This window comes from Diplotaxodon limnothrissa, linkage group LG23 (genome assembly GCF_057381915.1).
Source record: "Diplotaxodon limnothrissa isolate DT_005_m linkage group LG23, D_limnothrissa_male_GT1.1, whole genome shotgun sequence".
Taxonomy (NCBI): Eukaryota; Metazoa; Chordata; class Actinopteri; order Cichliformes; family Cichlidae; genus Diplotaxodon; species Diplotaxodon limnothrissa.
The window spans coordinates 42,049,516-42,068,470 of record NC_140617.1 but is presented as its reverse complement, the minus strand read 5'-3'; the positions used below and the strand labels follow the sequence as shown (position 1 = coordinate 42,068,470).

Sequence of the window (18,955 nt, the reverse complement as noted above, 5' to 3'; positions counted from 1 at the left end):
ATGTGTTTTGGATGGCCCGATTCTCTGAACTGTGTCCAAAAACAGACAACACTCAGGTCCTGTTCCCCAAAAATGCAGACAAGTAACCCTGTAGTACAGGCACCGAATGAGTCAGTCATGTACCATAACTGCCCCCGATCACCAAAGGCGACTCCTTATGTGTACATAGAGCCTAGCACAGGGATTCCAAGTCCAGTCCTGGAGAGGCACTGTTCTTTTTTTCTTTAGCTTTTAGACGCATCCTTGTTCTGACACACCTGAATCAAATGAATGGCTTGTTGTCAGGCCTTTGCCAAACTTGATGCCATGCTGAAGAGCTAATTCAGGCATTTGATCCAGCTGTGTTTGAGCACGTCACACATGCTCCTGCTACTCCCCCTCTTTTAGTGGAACTAGATTCAGTGATTCAAATCGTTGGTACTCTCTGGTCTTCATGTGGTTTCACAAGTCTCAACAGACAACATAAACGCCCCCAAATAAAGTGGAGCAATAAGTACAGCGTGTTGGCTGGCCAGAGTTCTGGACACTGAGTTGCCCAGAGTGTAATTTATTTTCTCAGCGTTTCTCAAATGTTCTTAAATACAGCTTCATCTTTGAACTAAAAACCAGCTTGAAACCATGGCTCTCACTCGAACCCCGAAACAACCTCCAAAGAAAGGAAGTCAAGCACTCATCTGCCCCGGTGGCCTAATGGATAAGGCACTAGCCTCCTAAGCCAGGGATTATGGGTTCAAGTCCCATCTGGGGTGCTGTCCAGCAGAGTGGCGCAGCAGAAGCGTGCTGGGCCCATAACCCAGAGGTCGATGGATCGAAACCATCCTCTGCTATGTGTTTTGGATGGCCCGATTCTCTGAACTGTGTCCAAAAACAGACGACACTCAGGTCCTGTTCCCCAAAAATGCAGACAAGTAACCCTGTAGTACAGGCACCGAATGAGTCAGTCATGTACCATAACTGCCCCCGATCACCAAAGGCAACTCCTTATGTGTACATAGAGCCTAGCACAGGGACTCCAACTCCAGTCCTGGAGAACTACTTTTTTTCTTTAGCTTTTAGACGCATCCTTGTTCTGACACACCTGAATCAAATGAATGGCTTGTTGTCAGGCCTTTGTCAAACTTGATGCCATGCTGAAGAGCTAATTCAGGCATTTGATCCAGCTGTGTTTGAGCACGTCACACATGCTCCTGCTACTCCCCCTCTTTTAGTGGAACTAGATTCAGTGATTCAAATCGTTGATACTCTCTGGTCTTCATGTGTTTTCACAAGTCTCAACAGACAACATAAACGCCCCCAAATAAAGTGGAGCAATGAGCACAGCGTGTTGGCTGGCCATAGTTCTGGACACTGAGTTGCCCAGAGTGTATAGAGAGTGTAAATTATTTTCTCAGCGTTTCTCAAATGTTCTTAAATACAGCTTCATCTTTGAACTAAAAACCAGCTTGAAACCATGGCTCTCACTCGAACCCCGAAACAACCTCCAAAGAAAGGAAATCAAGCACTCATCTGCCCCGGTGGCCTAATGGATAAGGCACTGGCCTCCTAAGCCAGGGATTGAGGGTTCGAGTCCCATCTGTAGTGCTGTCCAGAAGAGTGGCCCAGCGGAAGCGTGCTGCACCCATAACCCAGAGGTCGATGGATCGAAACCATCCTCTGCTATGTGTTTTGGATGGCCCGATTCTCTGAACTGTGTCCAAAAACAGACGACAGTCAGGTCCTTTTCCCCAAAAACGCAGACAAGTTACCCTGTAGTACAGGCACCGAGTGAGTCAGTCATGTACGATAACTGCGCCCGATCACCAAAGGCGACTCCTTATGTGTACATAGAGCCTAGCACAGGGATTCCAAGTCCAGTCCTGGAGAGGCACTGTTCTTTTTTTCTTTAGCTTTTAGACGCATCCTTGTTCTGACACACCTGAATCAAATGAATGGCTTGTTGTCAGGCCTTTGCCAAACTTGATGCCATGCTGAAGAGCTAATTCAAGCATTTGATCCAGCTGTGTTTGAGCACGTCACACATGCTCCTGCTACTCCCCCTCTTTTAGTGGAACTAGATTCAGTGATTCAAATCGTTGGTACTCTCTGGTCTTCATGTGGTTTCACAAGTCTCAACAGACAACATAAACGCCCCCAAATAAAGTGGAGCAATAAGTACAGCGTGTTGGCTGGCCAGAGTTCTGGACACTGAGTTGCCCAGAGTGTAATTTATTTTCTCAGCGTTTCTCAAATGTTCTTAAATACAGCTTCATCTTTGAACTAAAAACCAGCTTGAAACCATGGCTCTCACTCGAACCCCGAAACAAACTCCAAAGAAAGGAAGTCAAGCGCTCATCTGCCCCGGTGTCCTAATGGCTAAGGCACTGGCCTCCTAAGCCAGGGATTGTGGGTTCGAGTCCCATCTGGGGTGCTGTCCAGCAGAGTGGCGCAGCGGAAGTGTGCTGGCCCAATAACCCAGAGGTCGATGGATCGAAACCATCCTCTGCTATGTGTTTTGGATGGCCCGATTCTCTGAACTGTGTCCAAAAACAGACGACACTCAGGTCCTGTTCCCCAAAAATGCAGACAAGTAACCCTGTAGTACAGGCACCGAATGAGTCAGTCATGTACCATAACTGCCCCCGATCACCAAAGGCGACTCCTTATGTGTACATAGAGCCTAGCACAGGGACTCCAACTCCAGTCCTGGAGAACTACTTTTTTTCTTTAGCTTTTAGACGCATCCTTGTTCTGACACACCTGAATCAAATGAATGGCTTGTTGTCAGGCCTTTGCCAAACTTGATGCCATGCTGAAGAGCTAATTCAGGCATTTGATCCAGCTGTGTTTGAGCACGTCACACATGCTCCTGCTACTCCCCCTCTTTTAGTGGAACTAGATTCAGTGATTCAAATCGTTGGTACTCTCTGGTCTTCATGTGTTTTCACAAGTCTCAACAGACAACATAAACGTCCCCAAATAAAGTGGAGCAATAAGCACAGCGTGTTGGCTGGCCAGCGTTCTGGACACTGAGTTGCCCAGAGTGTAATTTATTTTCTCAGCGTTTCTCAAATGTTCTTAAATACAGCTTCATCTTGATTGATTGATTGATTGATTGGTAATTTATTTCAACATGTGAACAATATACAAGTACATTTAGAAAAGAAATGAGAGAAAAAAAAATATACTATACAAATTACATACAAAAAAACATTCTGATTAATTTACATGTTGAAAGGGAGTGGGAAGAAGTATACACTTATTTAATCCCACCCCTGTCCCATAAATTATCAGTGAATATTTAGTCAGCTTCCTTACTGATATAATTTGTAATAAAAATAGTGAACAGATTTCTGATATACTATATACTATAATATCACATCATGAATTTTTTGTTTGTTTGTTTTTAAATAGAGACATTCACTTAATTTAAATATTTTCCTTTTCTTTATAGATCGAGAAGATCATATTTTTATAACTCTTTTTGAACAGTTTTATGTTTGGACATTGCTTTAATTCCATATTCAGTTTGTTCCATAGTTTCACTCCTTGAACAGAAACACAAAAGCCTTTTCTTGTAGTACGTACCTTCATTGTTTTGAAGTTACAAAAACCCCTTAAATTATAACTTCCTTCTTTCAAAAAAAACATACTCTGAATATTACCTGGCAGTTCTTTATTTTTTGCTTTGAATAGAATTTGTGCTGTTTGGAATTTCACTATATCGTCAATTTTCAATATTTCAGACTGCAAAAATAGTGAGTTTGTATGTTCCCTATAACCTGCATTGTGGATGATTCGAATTGCTTTCTTTTGAAGAGTAAAAAGTGAATGTAATGTGGTTTTATAGTTATTGCCCCAGACCTCTGCACAATAGCTTAAGTATGGTGAAACCAGTGAACAGTAGAGAATATGAAGTGATGTTCTGTCGAATACCTGTTTTGCCTTGTTTAGTACTGCAATGCTTCGTGATACTTTGGAATGAATATATCTTACGTGAGCTCTCCAGTTAAGTTTTTCATCTATTATTACCCCCAGAAATTTATTTTCACTGACTCTTTCAATATCAACACCATTTATTTGAATCTTTGCATTTGTATTTAAACTACTATTTCCAAATAACATAAGTTTAGATTTATTCAAATTTAATGATAATTTGTTTTTATCAAGCCAGAACTTCACTTTACTTATTTCATTAGTCATATCCTCCAATAAATTCTGCAGATCATCACCAGAGCAAAAAATGTTTGTATCGTCAGCAAAGAGAACCATTTTTAATACTTTGGACACTTTACAGATGTCGTTAATGTACAAGTTGAAGAATTTTGGACCCAAAACTGACCCTTGGGGTACACCACAAGCAATGTCCATACATAAGGAGCAACCACCATTTATTTTCACAAACTGCTTTCTGTCACTTAAATAACTCCGGACCCAATCTAAAACTACCCCTCTGACACCATAACGTTCCAGTTTTCTTATTAATATATCATGATCTATAGTGTCAAATGCCTTTGTCAAGTCTATGAATAACCCAGCCACATATTGCTTTTTGTCTATGGAATTTGTGATGTATTCTATTGAATCTAATAGTGCCAATGATGTTGATCTGCTTGATCTGAATCCGTACTGACTCTCAGTGAGTAGTTTATGTTTATCTATAAATTTTTCCAGTCTGTTTTTAAACAGTTTTTCAAGAACTTTTGAGAATTGAGGTAGTAAAGAGACAGGCCTGTAGTTTGTGAAATGGTGTTTGTTTCCAGATTTGTATAGAGGTATAACTTTTGCTATTTTCATTCTGTCTGGAAATCGACCAGTTTGAAATGATAAATTACAGATGTATGTAAATGGTTTTATAATAGCCTCAATGACTCTTTTAACCACTATCATATCAATATCATTACAATCCAAAGATTTGTGATTTTTACATTTTTTGACAATTTCAAGAACTTCATTTTCATCAACGGCTGTGAGAAACATAGAATATGGATTTCTGTCAATCAGTGTATCGGGTTTTTCCTGTGCTTTCCCAGGATGAGTGATTGTTCTTGCTAAATTTGGTCCAGCAGTTACAAAGAATTCATTGAGACTATTTGCCACAACATCCATATTGTATTCTTCATGGTCATTACAAATGAAATACTTGGGATAGTTCTTTTGTCCAGTCCCACATTTTATAACACTGTTCAGGATTTCCCATAATCTTTTATTATTATTTCTATTTATATCTAATTGCTTCTTATAGTATTCCTTTTTACTAAATCTAAGTATATTAGTTAACCTATTTTTATATCTTTTGTATCCGATTTCAGCATCTTTAGTTCTCGTTCTTAAGAACTCTCTGTATAGAGCATTTTTCTTTATACATGCATTTTGCAGACCTTTTGTTATCCATGGACAGTCCATATATTTCTGTTTCCTACTATATTGCTTTATTGGACAGTTGGTATTGTACAGTAATGTAAATATTCTAAGGAATTTATTATAAGCACTATTAACGTCCTGTTCCTGATATACTTCACCCCAGTTTTCCTTCAATAAATCTTTTTTAAATGCATTCATTCTTTCTTCTGTTCTTACTCGTCTGTACTCTTTTTTACTGTCCATTTTATTGATCTTGTAATTCCTATCATAGATTGTAAAAATTGGAAGATGGTCACTTATGTCGTTAATCAGGAGTCCACTTACAGTCTTATTTTCAATGTCATTTGCAAAAATGTTGTCTATGAGAGTTGCACAATGTGATGTAATCCTGGTAGGTCTAGTAATTTTAGGGAATAGATTCATACAGTGCATTGTGTTTATAAATTCCTCAGTGGTTTTATGTTTATTTGGGTTTAGCAAATCAATATTGAAGTCTCCACAAATGAAAACTTTTTTGTGAGCTATTTCAATAAATGTTTCTTCTATCCAGTCTTTAAATGTCTCAATACTACTACCTGGAGCTCTGTATATACAGCTAATGATTACATTTTTACTTTTTTCTTTACAAATTTCAACTGTAATACATTCTAGTACATTATCAATCACCATCGTCATCTTTTCCACCACATTAAATTTCAAGGATTTGTCCACATACAAGGCCACTCCTCCTCCTCCTTTGTTTCGCCTAGTTATAAATGTGAATTCATAACCCTCCAGTTCAAAGTCTGTTCCTTTTTCCATATTGATCCAAGTTTCTGATAAGGCAATGACACTAAATGGATGTGAAAACTGGTTAAGATATTCTTTGATATGACTAAAATTAGCATAGAGACTTCTACAGTTAAAGTGGATAATTGATAATTTATTCTCAGTTTTAATCCTCTGATTGTAGTCTTTATTTGTATAGTAGCAGCAATTGTTATTGTTAGATGAGAAAAAGTTGTTGTCTGGATCTATTTCATATTCCAAGTCGTGTGTATTGTGATCCATATAGTTAAATGTTTTCAGTTCCAATTGATCATATTCTGCAACTGTCTGACTGATGCAGCTGATTCTTCCAGATGTATCTGAGTTCTTCCTTCCAGTGTGTGTCATAAGTGAGTGTGTGGTTGTCTGTTACCTTGTTTGCCGTCCAGATCGTGTTGCTCACTGATATTTTTCGAGATCCGCCATATTTTTAATGGTCAGAACTTTGGCTTCCTCTGGTGATCCGTTTAGTTTAATGAATATTTTGCAGTTCGTCGTCCAAGTGCCTTGGATTTTTCCCAGCTTCTTAAGGTGTCGCGCTTTTTTGGCTATTTCAGCGTTGTGTTTGGTTAGATGTTCATTGATAAAGACATTAGATCCTTTTAATTTTCTTCCTTGTTTCAGCAGCGTAATCTTGTGCTTTCGATTTACAAACCTTAATATAATAGCCGGTATGTTGCCGTTCCTCCTGGGAAGAGGGTGGCATGCTTCGACAGAGTTACAGTCCAGGGCAATCCCTTTGGACCGCAGGAAAGCAGCCACCTGTTGTTCCGTGGAGCTAATGTCAAGCTCTCCAGGTTCCTCGTTGCTGTCAGCGGTCACCGCCTGAGCGTATGACCGGGGTTTAATATGGAGCCCAGTGATGATGACGTCGTTTATCCTGGAGTATTGTTCCAGGTCAGCGACCTTACTTTCCAGGTATGCAATCTTTTTATCTTTTTCGGCATTTTGGATCTTTGAACTAAAAACCAGCTTGAAACCATGGCTCTCACTCGAACCCCGAAACAACCTCCAAAGAAAGGAAGTTAAGGAATCATCTGCCCCGGTGGCCTAATGGATAAGGCACTGGCCTCCTAAGCCAGGGATTGTGGGTTTGAGTCCCATCTGGGGTGCTGTCCAGCAGAGTGGCGCAGCGGAAGCGTGCTGGGCCCATAACCCAGAGGTCGATGGATCGAAACCATCCTCTGCTATGTGTTTTGGATGGCCCGATTCTCTGAACTGTGTCCAAAAACAGACGACAGTCAGGTCCTGTTCCCCCCAAAAATGCAGACAAGTAACCCTGTAGTACAGGCACCGAGTGAGTCAGTCATGTACGATAACTGCCCCCGATCACCAAAGGCCACTTCTTATGTCTACATAGAGCCTAGCACAGGGATTCCAACTCCAGTCCTGGAGAGGCACTGTTCTTTTTTTCTTTAGCTTTTAGACGCATCCTTGTTCTGACACACCTGAATCAAATGAATGGCTTGTTGTCAGGCCTTTGCCAAACTTGATGCCATGCTGAAGAGCTAATTCAGGCATTTGATCCAGCTGTGTTTGAGCACGTCACACATGCTCCTGCTACTCCCCCTCTTTTAGTGGAACTAGATTCAGTGATTCAAATCGTTGGTACTCTCTGGTCTTCATGTGGTTTCACAAGTCTCAACAGACAACATAAACGCCCCCAAATAAAGTGGAGCAATAAGTACAGCGTGTTGGCTGGCCAGAGTTCTGGACACTGAGTTGACCAGAGTGTAATTTATTTTCTCAGCGTTTCTCAAATGTTCTTAAATACAGCTTCATCTTTGAACTAAAAACCAGCTTGAAACCATGGCTCTCACTCGAACCCCGAAACAACCTCCAAAGAAAGGAAGTCAAGCACTCATCTGCCCCGGTGGCCTAATGGATAAGGCACTGGCCTCCTAAGCCAGGGATTATGGGTTCAAGTCCCATCTGGGGTGCTGTCCAGCAGAGTGGCGCAGCGGAAGCGTGCTGGGCCCATAACCCAGAGGTCGATGGATCGAAACCATCCTCTGCTATGTGTTTTGGATGGCCCGATTCTCTGAACTGTGTCCAAAAACAGACAACACTCAGGTCCTGTTCCCCAAAAATGCAGACAAGTAACCCTGTAGTACAGGCACCGAATGAGTCAGTCATGTACCATAACTGCCCCCGATCACCAAAGGCAACTCCTTATGTGTACATAGAGCCTAGCACAGGGACTCCAACTCCAGTCCTGGAGAACTTTTCTAAGATGGCGCCGGTGAGGTCGGCTGCCGTCACGACTGCTCCGACCACTTTTTCTTTGTCTTTGTTTTTTAAGTTAGTTTTCAGCGTTTCTAAATCGGCAAAATCATCACCATTGGGTACATTAGGTATGACAGTGACACTCTTGTTTCTATTGGTATACAATGTACTCACAATTCGAAGCTTTTTAACTCCGGATCCGAGCTGGCCGAGTGAGATCTCGAGGGAGAACAAAGGGAAGCGGCGGCGGCCTAGAGGGAAGCGAGCCGGCGTCAGGAACAGGCTGAGAGCTCGTGCACACCGCACACCTCTGCCTAGCATCCTGCTCGCCAACGTCCAGTCACTGGAGAACAAGCTTGACGACCTCAGGGCCAGGATAAAGTTCCAGAGAGACATTCGGGACTGCAATCTCCTCTGCTTCACCGAGACATGGCTGAACCCAGCGGTGCCGGACCACGCCATCCAGCCGGCCGAGTTCTTCTCGGTTCACCGCATGGACAGGACACGGGACTCGGGGAAGTCAAGGGGAGGCGGCGTGTGTTTAATGGTGAACAACAACTGGTGCAACAGTGCGAACGTTGTTCCTCTCACACGCTCCTGCACACCAAATCTGGAACTACTGTCCATCATGTGTCGTCCTTTTTATCTACCTCGGGAATTTACATCGGTCATTGTAAGTGCCGTTTATATTCCACCACAAGCGGACATGGTCACCGCCTTATGCGAGCTGCATGAGGCACTCACACAGCACCAGACACAACACCGGGACGCTGCGCTTATTGTGACGGGGGACTTTAATAGCGCCAACCTCAAACGCGCAGCGCCGAACTTTTATCAACACATCACCTGCCCCACCAGGGGTGAAAGGACACTGGACCACTGCTACACTACGGTCAAGGACGGCTACAAGGCACAATCCCGCCCCCCGTTTGGCAAATCTGATCACGCCGCCATCTTCCTCATGCCAAAATACAAACAAAGGCTGAAACAGGAAGTTCCGGTTCAGAGGAAGGTCGCGCGCTGGACGGATCAATCGGTGGCCGCGTTACAGGACGCACTCGATGACGCAGACTGGGGCATGTTCAGAAACAGCTCCGACGATGACGTCAACGTGTTTACGGAAGCGGTTGTGGGATTCATCGGGAAACTAGCGGATGATACCGTGGAGACAAAGACTATCACAACGTTTCCCAACCAGAAGCCGTGGGTGGATAAAACCATCCGCGACGCTCTGAGATCCCGCACCGCTGCCTACAACACGGGACTCATGACGGGGGACATGGACCCGTACAAAGCCGCATCATATAACGTGCGGAGGGCGGTGAAAGAGGCGAAGCAGCGCTACGGGAGGAAACTAGAGTCACAACTCCAACAGAGTGACTCTAGGAGCCTGTGGCGGGGACTAAGGACAATAACGGACTATAAAGCACCAACAACCGGTATGACGAACGCGGCCGTGACTCTGGCAGACGAGCTGAACACTTTCTATGCTCGCTTCGAGGCTGCAGCTAAGGTCTCCAACAATGCTAGTGTTAGCGGCGCTAACGGCTGCAGACAGGAAGATACTGCCAGCACCGGAAACGTGCTCGTCATCTCCGAGCATGAAGTAAGGAGAGCCTTCAAGAGAGTGAACACCAGGAAAGCAGCAGGACCAGACGGCATCCCAGGTCGTATCCTAAGAGACTGCGCATACCAGCTAGCTCCTGTGTTCACTGAGATATTCAACATCTCTTTATCTCAGTCGGTGATCCCCACATGCTTCAAAGAGTCCATCATTGTTCCTGTCCCGAAGAAACCCCACCCTGCTTCTCTCAATGACTATCGCCCTGTAGCCCTCACCTCAGTAGTGATGAAGTGCTTTGAACACCTGGTCAGAGACTTCATCATTTCTTCACTACCAGACACACTGGACCCACTACAGTTCGCTTACCGTCCAAATCGTTCCACAGACGATGCCATCTCTCATCTCCTCCACACATCACTCACTCACTTGGACACTAGAAGGGGGAATTATGTTAAAATGCTCTTCATAGACTACAGCTCTGCATTTAACACCATAATTCCCTCCACACTCACCACCAAGCTGGAGCATCTGGGACTCAGCTCATCTATGTGTCAGTGGATCTCCAACTTCCTAACTGGCAGACCACAGGCAGTAAGGATGGGCGGACATGTCTCAGCCTCCACCACTCTCAGCACTGGAGCCCCCCAGGGGTGTGTTCTGAGCCCCCTGCTGTACTCTTTGTACACATATGACTGTGTGGCCACTACCAGCTCCACCACCATCATCAAGTTTGCTGACGACACCGTCGTGGTGGGCCTGATCTCTGATAACAACGAGACGGCCTACCTGAAGGAGATTAGGAATCTGGAGAACTGGTGCCAGAGGAACAACCTCCTTCTAAACGTCAGTAAGACAAAGGAGCTGATAGTGGACTTCAGCACTAAGCAGGAGAGGAACTATCAGACCCCCGTCATCAACGAGTGCCCAGTGGAGAGAGTGGACAGCTTCAAATACCTCGGAGTTCACATCACGCAGGACCTGTCATGGTCCTGTCACATCAACACCGTGGTGAAAAAGGCCCGACAGCGTCTCTACCACCTCAGACGCTTGAGAGACTTCCAACTGCCCTCCAAGGTGCTCAGGAACTTTTACTCGTGCACCATAGAGAGCATCCTGGCGGGAAACATCTTAACCTGGTTCGGGAACAGCACCATGCAGGACAGACGAGCTCTACAGAGGGTTGTGCGGTCAGCTGAGCGCACCATCCGCTCCGAGCTCCCTGACCTGCACTCAATCTACAGCAGGCGGTGCTGGACCAAGGCCAGGAAGATCGTGAAGGACCTCAGCCATCCCAACAACAGACTGTTCTCTCTGTTGAGGTCAGGAAAGCGATTCCGCTCCCTGAAGACCAACACAGAGAGACTGAGGAGGAGCTTCTTCCCGCAGGCGATACGGTCTCTCAATCACACCACCACACAGTACTGACCCACACATACAGTTCTTACACACACACTGGACTTTCTGGACTTTGGTTTTGCACAACACTGGTCACTATATTCTTCATTTCCGGTTAATACTTGTACAGCTGCTGTTATTGTGTATATATTTATTTAGATTTAGATTTCTTCATACATTCTTATATAGTTCTATATTGTGTATTGTGTATTTTGTTGTACAGTTATTTTATTTTCAACTTTAATTTATATATTTATCTTTATCTTATTCTTCCCAGTTAAATTTACCCTTCATTCTAATTTGTGTTGTACAGTTATTTCATTTTTAACCTTAATTTATATTCTATTCCTTCCTAGTTAAATTTACCCTTTTTAATTTTTCATATTTATTTCCTATCTTATTCATAGCGTTTTCCTTTTTTGTTTTCTTTAGGTCACGAGCAGTTGTCCAAGCATTTCACTACATATCGTACTGTGTATGACTGTGTACGTGACAAATAAAATTTGAATTTGAATTTGAACTACTTTTTTTCTTTAGCTTTTAGACGCATCCTTGTTCTGACAAACCTGAATCAAATGAATGGCTTGTTGTCAGGCCTTTGTCAAACTTGATGCCATGCTGAAGAGCTAATTCAGGCATTTGATCCAGCTGTGTTTGAGCACGTCACACATGCTCCTGCTACTCCCCCTCTTTTAGTGGAACTAGATTCAGTGATTCAAATCGTTGATACTCTCTGGTCTTCATGTGTTTTCACAAGTCTCAACAGACAACATAAACGCCCCCAAATAAAGTGGAGCAATGAGCACAGCGTGTTGGCTGGCCAGAGTTCTGGACACTGAGTTGACCAGAGTGTATAGAGAGTGTAAATTATTTTCTCAGCGTTTCTCAAATGTTCTTAAATACAGCTTCATCTTTGAACTAAAAACCAGCTTGAAACCATGGCTCTCACTCGAACCCCGAAACAACCTCCAAAGAAAGGAAATCAAGCACTCATCTGCCCCGGTGGCCTAATGGATAAGGCACTGGCCTCCTAAGCCAGGGATTGAGGGTTCGAGTCCCATCTGTAGTGCTGTCCAGAAGAGTGGCCCAGCGGAAGCGTGCTGCGCCCATAACCCAGAGGTCGATGGATCGAAACCATCCTCTGCTATGTGTTTTGGATGGCCCGATTCTCTGAACTGTGTCCAAAAACAGACGACAGTCAGGTCCTTTTCCCCAAAAACGCAGACAAGTTACCCTGTAGTACAGGCACCGAGTGAGTCAGTCATGTACGATAACTGCGCCCGATCACCAAAGGCGACTCCTTATGTGTACATAGAGCCTAGCACAGGGACTCCAACTCCAGTCCTGGAGAACTACTTTTTTTCTTTAGCTTTTAGACGCATCCTTGTTCTGACACACCTGAATCAAATGAATGGCTTGTTGTCAGGCCTTTGCCAAACTTGATGCCATGCTGAAGAGCTAATTCAGGCATTTGATCCAGCTGTGTTTGAGCACGTCACACATGCTCCTGCTACTCCCCCTCTTTTAGTGGAACTAGATTCAGTGATTCAAATCGTTGATACTCTCTGGTCTTCATGTGTTTTCACAAGTCTCAACAGACAACATAAACGCCCCCAAATAAAGTGGAGCAATGAGCACAGCGTGTTGGCTGGCCATAGTTCTGGACACTGAGTTGCCCAGAGTGTATAGAGAGTGTAAATTATTTTCTCAGCGTTTCTCAAATGTTCTTAAATACAGCTTCATCTTTGAACTAAAAACCAGCTTGAAACCATGGCTCTCACTCGAACCCCGAAACAACCTCCAAAGAAAGGAAGTCAAGCACTCATCTTCCCCGGTGGCCTAATGGATAAGGCACTGGCCTCCTAAGCCAGGAATTGTGGGTTCGAGTCCCATCTGGGGTGCTGTCCAGCAGAGTGGTGCAGCGGAAGTGTGCTGGGCCCATAACCCAGAGGTCGATGGATCGAAACCATCCTCTGCTATGTGTTTTGGATGGCCCGATTCTCTGAACTGTGTCCAAAAACAGACGACAGTCAGGTCCTGTTCCCCCCAAAAATGCAGACAAGTAACCCTGTAGTACAGGCACCGAATGAGTCAGTCATGTACCATAACTTCCCCCGATCACCAAAGGCGACACCTTATGTGTACATAGAGCCTAGCACAGGGATTCCAAGTCCAGTCCTGGAGAGGCACTGTTCTTTTTTTCTTTAGCTTTTAGACGCATCCTTGTTCTGACACACCTGAATCAAATGAATGGCTTGTTGTCAGGCCTTTGCCAAACTTGATGCCATGCTGAAGAGCTAATTCAGGCATTTGATCCAGCTGTGTTTGAGCACGTCACACATGCTCCTGCTACTCCCCCTCTTTTAGTGGAACTAGATTCAGTGATTCAAATCGTTGGTACTCTCTGGTCTTCATGTGGTTTCACAAGTCTCAACAGACAACATAAACGCCCCCAAATAAAGTGGAGCAATAAGTACAGCGTGTTGGCTGGCCAGAGTTCTGGACACTGAGTTGCCCAGAGTGTAATTTATTTTCTCAGCGTTTCTCAAATGTTCTTAAATACAGCTTCATCTTTGAACTAAAAACCAGCTTGAAACCATGGCTCTCACTCGAACCCCGAAACAACCTCCAAAGAAAGGAAGTCAAGCACTCATCTGCCCCGGTGGCCTAATGGATAAGGCACTGGCCTCCTAAGCCAGGGATTATGGGTTCAAGTCCCATCTGGGGTGCTGTCCAGCAGAGTGGCGCAGCGGAAGCGTGCTGGGCCCATAACCCAGAGGTCGATGGATCGAAACCATCCTCTGCTATGTGTTTTGGATGGCCCGATTCTCTGAACTGTGTCCAAAAACAGACGACACTCAGGTCCTGTTCCCCAAAAATGCAGACAAGTAACCCTGTAGTACAGGCACCGAATGAGTCAGTCATGTACCATAACTGCCCCCGATCACCAAAGGCAACTCCTTATGTGTACATAGAGCCTAGCACAGGGACTCCAACTCCAGTCCTGGAGAACTACTTTTTTTCTTTAGCTTTTAGACGCATCCTTGTTCTGACACACCTGAATCAAATGAATGGCTTGTTGTCAGGCCTTTGCCAAACTTGATGCCATGCTGAAGAGCTAATTCAGGCATTTGATCCAGCTGTGTTTGAGCACGTCACACATGCTCCTGCTACTCCCCCTCTTTTAGTGGAACTAGATTCAGTGATTCAAATCGTTGATACTCTCTGGTCTTCATGTGTTTTCACAAGTCTCAACAGACAACATAAACGCCCCCAAATAAAGTGGAGCAATGAGCACAGCGTGTTGGCTGGCCATAGTTCTGGACACTGAGTTGCCCAGAGTGTATAGAGAGTGTAAATTATTTTCTCAGCGTTTCTCAAATGTTCTTAAATACAGCTTCATCTTTGAACTAAAAACCAGCTTGAAACCATGGCTCTCACTCGAACCCCGAAACAACCTCCAAAGAAAGGAAATCAAGCACTCATCTGCCCCGGTGTCCTAATGGATAAGGCACTGGCCTCCTAAGCCAGGGATTGAGGGTTCGAGTCCCATCTGTAGTGCTGTCCAGCAGAGTGGCGCAGCGGAAGCGTGCTGCGCCCATAACCCAGAGGTCGATGGATCGAAACCATCCTCTGCTATGTGTTTTGGATGGCCCGATTCTCTGAACTGTGTCCAAAAACAGACGACAGTCAGGTCCTTTTCCCCAAAAACGCAGACAAGTTACCCTGTAGTACAGGCACCGAGTGAGTCAGTCATGTACCATAACTGCCCCCGATCACCAAAGGCAACTCCTTATGTGTACATAGAGCCTAGCACAGGGACTCCAACTCCAGTCCTGGAGAACTACTTTTTTTCTTTAGCTTTTAGACGCATCCTTGTTCTGACACACCTGAATCAAATGAATGGCTTGTTGTCAGGCCTTTGCCAAACTTGATGCCATGCTGAAGAGCTAATTCAGGCATTTGATCCAGCTGTGTTTGAGCACGTCACACATGCTCCTGCTACTCCCCCTCTTTTAGTGGAACTAGATTCAGTGATTCAAATCGTTGATACTCTCTGGTCTTCATGTGTTTTCACAAGTCTCAACAGACAACATAAACGCCCCCAAATAAAGTGGAGCAATGAGCACAGCGTGTTGGCTGGCCATAGTTCTGGACACTGAGTTGCCCAGAGTGTATAGAGAGTGTAAATTATTTTCTCAGCGTTTCTCAAATGTTCTTAAATACAGCTTCATCTTTGAACTAAAAACCAGCTTGAAACCATGGCTCTCACTCGAACCCCGAAACAACCTCCAAAGAAAGGAAATCAAGCACTCATCTGCCCCGGTGGCCTAATGGATAAGGCACTGGCCTCCTAAGCCAGGGATTGAGGGTTCGAGTCCCATCTGTATTGCTGTCCAGAAGAGTGGCCCAGCGGAAGCGTGCTGCGCCCATAACCCAGAGGTCGATGGATCGAAACCATCCTCTGCTATGTGTTTTGGATGGCCCGATTCTCTGAACTGTGTCCAAAAACAGACGACAGTCAGGTCCTTTTCCCCAAAAACGCAGACAAGTTACCCTGTAGTACAGGCACCGAGTGAGTCAGTCATGTACGATAACTGCGCCCGATCACCAAAGGCGACTCCTTATGTGTACATAGAGCCTAGCACAGGGACTCCAACTCCAGTCCTGGAGAACTACTTTTTTTTTATTTAGCTTTTAGACGCATCCTTGTTCTGACACACCTGAATCAAATGAATGGCTTGTTGTCAGGCCTTTGCCAAACTTGATGCCATGCTGAAGAGCTAATTCAGGCATTTGATCCAGCTGTGTTTGAGCACGTCACACATGCTCCTGCTACTCCCCCTCTTTTAGTGGAACTAGATTCAGTGATTCAAATCGTTGGTACTCTCTGGTCTTCATGTGGTTTCACAAGTCTCAACAGACAACATAAACGTCCCCAAATAAAGTGGAGCAATAAGCACAGCGTGTTGGCTGGCCAGCGTTCTGGACACTGAGTTGCCCAGAGTGTAATTTATTTTCTCAGCGTTTCTCAAATGTTCTTAAATACAGCTTCATCTTTGAACTAAAAACCAGCTTGAAACCATGGCTCTCACTCGAACCCCGAAACAACCTCCAAAGAAAGGAAGTCAAGCACTCATCTTCCCCGGTGGCCTAATGGATAAGGCACTGGCCTCCTAAGCCAGGAATTGTGGGTTCGAGTCCCGTCTGGGGTGCTGTCCAGCAGAGTGGCGCAGCGGAAGTGTGCTGGGCCCATAACCCAGAGGTCGATGGATCGAAACCATCCTCTGCTATGTGTTTTGGATGGCCCGATTCTCTGAACTGTGTCCAAAAACAGACGACAGTCAGGTCCTGTTCCCCCCAAAAATGCAGACAAGTAACAAGTACAGGCACCGAGTGAGTCAGTCATGTACGATAACTGCCCCCGATCACCAAAGGCCACTTCTTATGTCTACATAGAGCCTAGCACAGGGATTCCAAGTCCAGTCCTGGAGAGGCACTGTTCTTTTTTTCTTTAGCTTTTAGACGCATCCTTGTTCTGACACACCTGAATCAAATGAATGGCTTGTTGTCAGGCCTTTGCCAAACTTGATGCCATGCTGAAGAGCTAATTCAGGCATTTGATCCAGCTGTGTTTGAGCACGTCACACATGCTCCTGCTACTCCCCCTCTTTTAGTGGAACTAGATTCAGTGATTCAAATCGTTGGTACTCTCTGGTCTTCATGTGGTTTCACAAGTCTCAACAGACAACATAAACGCCCCCAAATAAAGTGGAGCAATAAGTACAGCGTGTTGGCTGGCCAGAGTTCTGGACACTGAGTTGCCCAGAGTGTAATTTATTTTCTCAGCGTTTCTCAAATGTTCTTAAATACAGCTTCATCTTTGAACTAAAAACCAGCTTGAAACCATGGCTCTCACTCGAACCCCGAAACAACCTCCAAAGAAAGGAAGTCAAGCACTCATCTGCCCCGGTGTCCTAATGGATAAGGCACTGGCCTCCTAAGCCAGGGATTGTGGGTTCGAGTCCCATCTGGGGTGCTGTCCAGCAGAGTGGCGCAGCGGAAGCGTGCTGGGCCCATAACCCAGAGGTCGATGGATCGAAACCATCCTCTGCTATGTGTTTTGGATGGCCCGATTCTCTGAACTGTGTCCAAAAACAGACAACACTCAGGTCCTGTTCCCCAAAAATGCAGACAAATAACCCTGTAGTACAGGCACCGAATGAGTCAGTCATGTACCATAACTTCCCCCGATCACCAAAGGCGACACCTTATGTGTACATAGAGCCTAGCACAGGGATTCCAAGTCCAGTCCTGGAGAGGCACTGTTCTTTTTTTCTTTAGCTTTTAGACGCATCCTTGTTCTGACACACCTGAATCAAATGAATGGCTTGTTGTCAGGCCTTTGCCAAACTTGATGCCATGCTGAAGAGCTAATTCAGGCATTTGATCCAGCTGTGTTTGAGCACGTCACACATGCTCCTGCTACTCCCCCTCTTTTAGTGGAACTAGATTCAGTGATTCAAATCGTTGGTACTCTCTGGTCTTCATGTGGTTTCACAAGTCTCAACAGACAACATAAACGCCCCCAAATAAAGTGGAGCAATAAGTACAGCGTGTTGGCTGGCCAGAGTTCTGGACACTGAGTTGCCCAGAGTGTAATTTATTTTCTCAGCGTTTCTCAAATGTTCTTAAATACAGCTTCATCTTTGAACTAAAAACCAGCTTGAAACCATGGCTCTCACTCGAACCCCGAAACAACCTCCAAAGAAAGGAAGTCAAGCACTCATCTGCCCCGGTGGCCTAATGGATAAGGCACTAGCCTCCTAAGCCAGGGATTATGGGTTCAAGTCCCATCTGGGGTGCTGTCCAGCAGAGTGGCGCAGCAGAAGCGTGCTGGGCCCATAACCCAGAGGTCGATGGATCGAAACCATCCTCTGCTATGTGTTTTGGATGGCCCGATTCTCTGAACTGTGTCCAAAAACAGACGACACTCAGGTCCTGTTCCCCAAAAATGCAGACAAGTAACCCTGTAGTACAGGCACCGAATGAGTCAGTCATGTACCATAACTGCCCCCGATCACCAAAGGCAACTCCTTATGTGTACATAGAGCCTAGCACAGGGACTCCAACTCCAGTCCTGGAGAACTACTTTTTTTCTTTAGCTTTTAGACGCATCCTTGTTCTGACACACCTGAATCAAATGAATGGCTTGTTGTCAGGCCTTTGTCAAACTTGATGCCATGCTGAAGAGCTAATTCAGGCATTTGATCCAGCTGTGTTTGAGCACGTCACACATGCTCCTGCTACTCCCCCTCTTTTAGTGGAACTAGATTCAGTGATTCAAATCGTTGATACTCTCTGGTCTTCATGTGTTTTCACAAGTCTCAACAGACAACATAAACGCCCCCAAATAAAGTGGAGCAATGAGCACAGCGTGTTGGCTGGCCATAGTTCTGGACACTGAGTTGCCCAGAGTGTATAGAGAGTGTAAATTATTTTCTCAGCGTTTCTCAAATGTTCTTAAATACAGCTTCATCTTTGAACTAAAAACCAGCTTGAAACCATGGCTCTCACTCGAACCCCGAAACAACCTCCAAAGAAAGGAAATCAAGCACTCAT

The 18,955-nt window shown here is 44.9% G+C and overlaps 8 non-coding genes across 8 annotated transcripts; all 8 read left to right on the top strand.

Annotated features, from left to right (window-relative positions):
• The first annotated feature begins 676 nt into the window (after positions 1-676).
• trnar-ccu (transfer RNA arginine (anticodon CCU)) lies at positions 677-749 on the top strand. The gene has a single exon. It is a non-coding gene; the product is annotated as a tRNA-Arg (tRNA).
• A 1,585-nt stretch (positions 750-2,334) lies between these two features.
• On the top strand, positions 2,335-2,407 carry trnar-ccu (transfer RNA arginine (anticodon CCU)). Its single transcript has one exon. It is a non-coding gene; the product is annotated as a tRNA-Arg (tRNA).
• A 4,779-nt stretch (positions 2,408-7,186) lies between these two features.
• Positions 7,187-7,259, top strand: trnar-ccu (transfer RNA arginine (anticodon CCU)). Its single transcript has one exon. It is a non-coding gene; the product is annotated as a tRNA-Arg (tRNA).
• Positions 7,260-8,014: 755 nt separating this feature from the next.
• trnar-ccu (transfer RNA arginine (anticodon CCU)) lies at positions 8,015-8,087 on the top strand. Its single transcript has one exon. It is a non-coding gene; the product is annotated as a tRNA-Arg (tRNA).
• Positions 8,088-13,160: 5,073 nt separating this feature from the next.
• Positions 13,161-13,233, top strand: trnar-ccu (transfer RNA arginine (anticodon CCU)). The gene has a single exon. It is a non-coding gene; the product is annotated as a tRNA-Arg (tRNA).
• A 755-nt stretch (positions 13,234-13,988) lies between these two features.
• Positions 13,989-14,061, top strand: trnar-ccu (transfer RNA arginine (anticodon CCU)). The gene has a single exon. It is a non-coding gene; the product is annotated as a tRNA-Arg (tRNA).
• A 3,238-nt stretch (positions 14,062-17,299) lies between these two features.
• trnar-ccu (transfer RNA arginine (anticodon CCU)) lies at positions 17,300-17,372 on the top strand. Its single transcript has one exon. It is a non-coding gene; the product is annotated as a tRNA-Arg (tRNA).
• A 753-nt stretch (positions 17,373-18,125) lies between these two features.
• trnar-ccu (transfer RNA arginine (anticodon CCU)) lies at positions 18,126-18,198 on the top strand. Its single transcript has one exon. It is a non-coding gene; the product is annotated as a tRNA-Arg (tRNA).
• The last annotated feature ends 757 nt before the right edge of the window (positions 18,199-18,955 follow it).